At 34.1% G+C, this 6915-nt stretch overlaps 1 pseudogene; it reads left to right on the top strand.

Annotated features, from left to right (window-relative positions):
* The first annotated feature begins 878 nt into the window (after positions 1 to 878).
* LOC140979052 (uncharacterized) lies at positions 879 to 6260 on the top strand (annotated as a pseudogene).
* The last annotated feature ends 655 nt before the right edge of the window (positions 6261 to 6915 follow it).

Raw genomic sequence — 6915 nt, 5'->3', positions numbered from 1 at the left:
AAAACAAAAAGACATTGTAGTGGACTTGTAATTACCTTAGCTTCCTTGTGGATACGTATCGGACTCACCGAATTATACTACTTGTGGACAACCTGCTCTTGGGAGTGCAACAATAAAAGTGACAACAAGTTTTTGGCGCCGTTACCGGGGAAGTATAATTTAATTTCAAGTCTATTTATTTTAGTTTATAGTTTATTTGAATTTTTATTGCTTTTGTGTGTTTTTATTCTTTTGCATTTGCATTTGCATGAGCATTTGGTCACGTACACTTAGTGGTCGACTCATTCGAAATAACCCTTTATTTTTACAAAACATGGCAGAAGAACCCATCCAAGAAAATGAAGATGAAATTCAATCTCAACATGAGCATGATAGACGAAGAACACTTAGAGATCACATGAATCTTACACGTACTAGTGCACCTTCATGTCTAGTTCTTCCCCCCGATGCATCTCATTTCAATTTTAAGCCTGGTATTATCCAACTTTTACCCAATTTTCATGGCTTAGATTCTGAAAATCCATACATGCATTTACGAGAGTTTGAAGAAGTGTGCAACACTTATGAACACCATTCGACTTAAGCTTTTTCCTTTTTCTTTAAAAGATAAAGCTAAAACTTGGCTACAAAATTTTAGATCGGGATCCATTCGAACATGGGATGAATTGCAACAACAATTTTTGAAAAAGTTTTTTCCATCTCATAGAACAAATTCTTTCAAAAGGCAAATCATCACTTTCACTCAAAAACAAGGAGAAGCTTTTTATCAGTGTTGGGATAGATATAAAGAATTCCTTAATCTTTGTCCAGATCATGGTTTTGAAATTTGGAGAGTTGTTTCTCAATTTTATGAAGGCTTAACACCTAAAGATAGGCAAATGGTTGAATTTATATGTAATGGAACATTTGAAGATAAAGATCCAAATGAGGCAATTGAGTATCTCGATTCATTAGCTGAAAATGCTCAAAATTGGGACACTATAGGTACAATCGAACCATCAAACAAGATTCAATCTCCTACATCTGGTGGAGGTATGTACACTCTCAAAGATGAACATGATCTTCAAGCTAGATTTACCTCTTTGGCAAGAAAAGTTGAGGCACTTGAATTGAAAAAGAATGGTCAATTAAAATCTGTTCAAGAAATTGCATGTCACATCTGTGATACAAGTGATCATTCTACAAAAGATTGTCCCACTTTGCCTTCTTTTAAAGAATGTCTCCATGAACAAGCCAATGTTTTAAACAATCTCAAAAGGCCAAATTTTGAACCATTTTCTCAAAGTTACAATCCAGGTTGGCGAAATCATCCAAATTTTAGTTGGAGGAATGATAATGCTGCACAATTTTCACAACCACATTTCCAAAATCAACAAAATTTTCAAAATTATGCACCTTATGTTCCTCCACCTAAAAGGAATTTGGAAGATATATTGAATTCTTTCATTGCAAAGCAAGAGTCTATCAATACTCAAACTGCTCAAACCATGACAGATTTGAAAGATACTCTTGCTAAATTTGCATCTGCACTTAATGTTCATGAAAAAGGTAAATTTCCTTCACAACCTCTGCCTAATCCCAAGGATCATCATTCACAAACTGGAACTTCTGGAACTCAACCGATGGATCAGGTAAAATCTGTTATTACCCTTCGAAGTGGTAAGGTTGTGGAAAAATCCATTCTTGAACCTTGTGAAGATGATGATAAATCAACTCCAAAGGGTAAGGAAGTGGAACCCATAACTTGCGAAGAGGAGGTTCAACAGACAGTGTCACCACCATTCCCTCATGCATTGAAAAATACAAAAAAATCAAATTTGAATTCTGATATATATGATATTTTTAAACAAGTAAAAGTTAATATTCCTTTATTAGATGCAATAAAACAGGTACCATCATATGCCAAATTTTTGAAAGACTTGTGCACTGTGAAAAGAAAATTGAATGTGAAAAAGAAAGCATTTTTAGCCGAACAAGTAAGTGCAATCATTCAAAATAATAATGCTTTGAAATACAAAGACCCTGGTTGTCCTACTATTTCTTGTATTATTGGAGAACGAAAGATTAAAAAAGCCTTGCTTGACCTTGGAGCTAGTGTGAATTTACTTCCATATTCAGTTTATCAAGAACTCAATCTAGGCGAGTTAAAACCTACTTCGGTAACACTTTTACTTGCTGATAGATCTGTTAAAGTGCCAAGAGGTATGGTAGAAGACGTGTTGGTCCAAGTTGATAACTTTGTATATCCTGTCGATTTCATAGTTTTAGATACACAACCTATCGAAGCTTGTAATGCAATTCCTGTAATTTTAGGTCGTCCATTTTTAGCAACTTCTAATGCTCTTATAAATTGCAGGAATGGAATAATGAAGTTGTCATTTGGTAACATGACCTTGGAGCTTAATGTGTTTAATCTTTGTAAGCAACCACATGACAAAGGAGATGAAAGTGAAGATGAAAATCTTATTGAAACTCTTGTGGAAGAAAACATTCAAGAAGGGAGTACTCGTGATCAATTAGATATTTGTTCAATTGAAACTGTTAAAGAAAATATTGAAATTGATCTTGATGATTTTATCAGGTATCACTCGTTACCAGGATCAGAGAAAGAATTTGATGCAAAATATGAGAACAAAGACGAACCACCCATATTGGAGTTAAAACCCTTGCCAGAAGAATTGAAGTATGCATTTCTTGGAGAAGATGAAACATATCCGGTGGTAATTTCTTCCAAACTAGCAAGTGATGAAGAAGGTAAATTAGTTGATATGCTTAAAAGACATAAAAATGCAATTGGTTGGACACTAAAAGATCTCAAGGGCATTAATCCACTAATTTGCACTCACAAAATTCACTTAGAAGAAAATGCAAAAACATCTCAACAACCACAAAGGAGATTAAATCCACACATGAAAGATGTTGTGAAAACTGAAGTTCTCAAACTACTTGATGTTGGGATTATCTACCCTATTTCTGATAGTAAGTGGGTAAGCCCAACACAAGTAGTTCCGAAAAAATCTGGCATCACAGTGATAAAAAATGAAAAAGGTGAATTGTTAACAAGTCGAGTCCCATCTAGTTGGCGGATGTGTATTGATTATAGAAAATTAAATGACGCCACTAGAAAAGATCATTTTCCATTACCATTTTTGGATCAAATTTTAGAAAGAGTAGCAGGTCATCCATACTACTGTTTTCTTGATGGATATTCAGGTTATTATCAAATTCCCATTGCACTCGAAGATCAAGATAAAACTACATTCACATGTCCTTTTGGAACATTTGCATTTAGAAGGATGCCATTTGGATTATGCAATGCCCCAGCAACATTTCAAAGATGTATGCTAAGCATTTTTTGCGACATGGTTGAAAATTGTTTGGAAATTTTCATGGATGATTTAACTGTCTTTGGGAATACATTTGATAATTGTCTTGAAAATTTGGAAAAAGTTTTAAAAAGATGCGAGGAAAAAGGTCTTATTTTAAATTGGGAAAAATGTCATTACATGATTACTTCTGGAATTGTTTTGGGACATGTCGTGTCATCTCATGGAATTGAAGTTGATAAAGCAAAAGTTGATGTCATTGCCAATTTACCCCCTCCAAAAACCATTAAAGAAATTCGCTCATTTTTGGGACATGCTGGATTTTATAGGAGGTTTATAAAGGACTTTAGTTTAATCTCTAAACCCATTTGTAACCTCTTAACAAAAGACAGTGCATTTGAGTGGACTCAAGAATGTCAAAATGCTTTTGATAAAATCATTCGACATTTAACATCAGCTCCTATCATGCAACCTCCTGATTGGTCTTTACCATTTGAAATCATGTGCGATGCGAGTGATTATGCAGTCGGTGCAGTATTGGGTCAAAGAAGAAACGGTAAGCCTTATGTGATATATTATGCAAGTAGAACTTTAAACAATGCTCAAATGAATTACTCCACAACTGAAAAAGAACTACTTGCTGTAATATTTGCATTAGATAAATTTCGTTCTTATTTGATTGGATCAACAACTATCGTGTTTACTGATCATTCTGCTATTAGATATTTGTTGACCAAACAGGATGCAAAGCCACGACTGATACGATGGATTTTGTTGCTCCAAGAATTTGACATTGTGATCAAAGATAAAAAAGGAACCGAGAATGTCGTAGCCGATCATTTATCGAGACTAGTAACAGGATCATCTTGTGAAATGACACCAATTAACGATAATTTTCCTGATGAACATCTATTTTCAGTTACTACTACACCTTGGTTTGCTAACATAGTAAATTTTCTTGTGACAGGAAAAATGCCACCGCAATGGAGTTCTCAAGATAAAAGAAAATTTTTGAATGAGGTAAAAAACTTTTATTGGGATGATCCGTATCTGTTCAAGTATTGTCCGGATCAAATTTTTCGACGTTGCATACCCGACAATGAGGTAAGTAGTGTCATTAAATTTTGTCATTCAGAAGCATGCGGAGGACATTTTTCTTCAAAGAAAACAGCTGCAAAAATCTTGCAGTGTGGATTTTATTGGCCCACTTTGTTTAAAGACACCCACGAAATCTGCAAGATTTGTGAAAATTGTCAAAAATTGGGTGCGATTTCAAAAAGAAACATGATGCCTTTGAATCCTATTATTGAAATTGAAATCTTTGATTGTTGGGGAATAGATTTTATGGGACCTTTTCCACCGTCGTTTGGATACTTGTATATTTTAGTTGCAGTTGATTATGTTTCCAAATGGATAGTGGCAATTCTATGTCGAACAAATGATCATAAAATCGTCATCAAATTTTTAAAAGAAAATATTTTTAGTAGATTTGGAATTCCTCGAGCCATGATAAGTGATGGGGGAACTCACTTTGTTAATAAACCATTTGCTTCATTAATGAAAAAATATGGTATTACTCACAAAGTAACTACTCCTTATCATCCTCAAACAAATGGACAAGTTGAATTAGCTAATAGGGAGATAAAGCTAATTTTGGAAAAAACTGTTAACTCAAATAGAAAAGATTGGTCTCTGCGACTTAATGATGCACTTTGGGCATATCGAACAGCTTTTAAAACATCATTGAATATGTCTCCCTATAGGTTGGTTTACGGAAAACATTGTCATTTGCCTGTGGAATTGGAACATAAAGCTTATTGGATGATAAAAACTTTAAATTCAAGCAAGGATGATGCCAACAAATTGCGTAAATTGCAACTTAATGAACTTGATGAACTCAGAAATGACACGTATGAGAATTCAAGGATTTATAAAGCAAAAATCAAATCATTTCATGATAAAACAATTCTTAGAAAATCTTTTGAGATTGGTAAATAAGTTTTGCTTTATAATTCTCGACTTCACATATTCCCAGGAAAATTACGATCAAGATGGACAGGCCCATATGTTGTAAAGCATGTGTATACTTATGGAGCTGTGGATATTAAAAATCCTAAAAATGGTGATGTTTTTAAAGTAAATGGACAAAGGCTTAAACCATTTTTAGAAAATGAAAGCTTTCAAGAAGAGTTTATTTCCCTTTCTGATCCTTGATTTTTTTTGTGTTTCATTTAATTTTGTTTGTTTTTATTTCAGGTTTCCTTAATCTTTTTATTTTTCCGGTTAAATGGCGGATAACGGTACTCCGTGACTCTCATAGTCGGTTTAATCAGTTTCCCATAATTGCTGATACAAAAATAAAAAAAAATCATTTCTTTTCTTTTCAAAATGGATGAAATTCTCTCAAAAATTTGTAAATATTTTCCCTCTGTTTCTGAAAATGTTCTAAGAAAAATTTATGCAGGAAGGTGTGAAAGATTGAGATTGCTAATGCAAAAAGGAATTCCAGAAGATATTCGTCTTGTAATAGAAGCTAAGGTCCGATTAGGAGGAGAAGTTCCACAATCATTGCTCATTCGGTATTTGCCTGGATTAGGAAAAAGCACTTATGCGAAAAAACGAAGGGCCAAAAGTTTAGGGGTTTGTCATAAGTTTGCAAGATGGACTTGTGACAAACGATGCAGATCTTTGGGATGTGTTTCCAATAACAGAGAAGATAAAATTGGTTTCATTAAGAATGGGCTGAGTAAGCAGTCTTTAGATAACATCTTATTGACTCTTGAGACACATTCTAGTGGACATGTGCATATTGAACTTCTCCGTTTATGGAAACAATTCCAAGATGAGCGTCATAGTCTTGGGAATCCGACTAAAAAAGACCATGTTTGCCAATTTATAAGAAAATTGGATGGGAAGCATATCCTCGACTCATAGAAGGCGTTGAAGCCGTTTCTGGACGTAAAACCAGAGGAAAATTGTGAGGCACAATCACACTACTGTTTACATGCATGTGTGTCATTATTGTTTTTACTGTTTATTCTGTTTACAACTGTGACCCATAGTTTTGTCCTGATAACAGAATAAACAGTAAAAACAATAATCTTGGAAAGATATTGGCTGAGAGAAAAATTCACTTGGTATATGGGGGAGGTAATATTGGGTTAATGAGATCTGTTTCAACATCTGCTCATCTTGGAGGTAGTCAGGTTTTGGGTATTATTCTTATAGCTTTAGCTGAAGGAAATATTACAGGTGTTACGATTGGGGAATAATTAAAAGTTTTTTCAATGTATGAAAGAATCACTCAAATGATTGAAAATTCTGATGCTTTTATCGCACTACCAGGTGGTTTTGGTACATTAGAAGAAATTTTTCACACTGTTTCTTGGGCACAACTTAATATACATAATAAACCTGTGGGCTTGTTCAATATCAATAATTATTATGACAGTTTGTTGACATTTCTTGATAAAGCTGTGGAACAGAATTTCATTTCAGAAAATTACGAAGAATGCTCATCTTTGCTTCGACTGCCGACCAGTTAATTGATAATTTGGAAGCTTTTGTTCATAAGCCTGATCCGATGATA

Source organism: Primulina huaijiensis, chromosome 6, assembly GCF_012295235.1.
Source record: "Primulina huaijiensis isolate GDHJ02 chromosome 6, ASM1229523v2, whole genome shotgun sequence".
Classification (NCBI taxonomy): domain Eukaryota; kingdom Viridiplantae; phylum Streptophyta; class Magnoliopsida; order Lamiales; family Gesneriaceae; genus Primulina; species Primulina huaijiensis.
The sequence above is the reverse complement of the archived record's forward strand: the minus strand, read 5'-3'. Positions and strand labels throughout refer to the sequence as shown.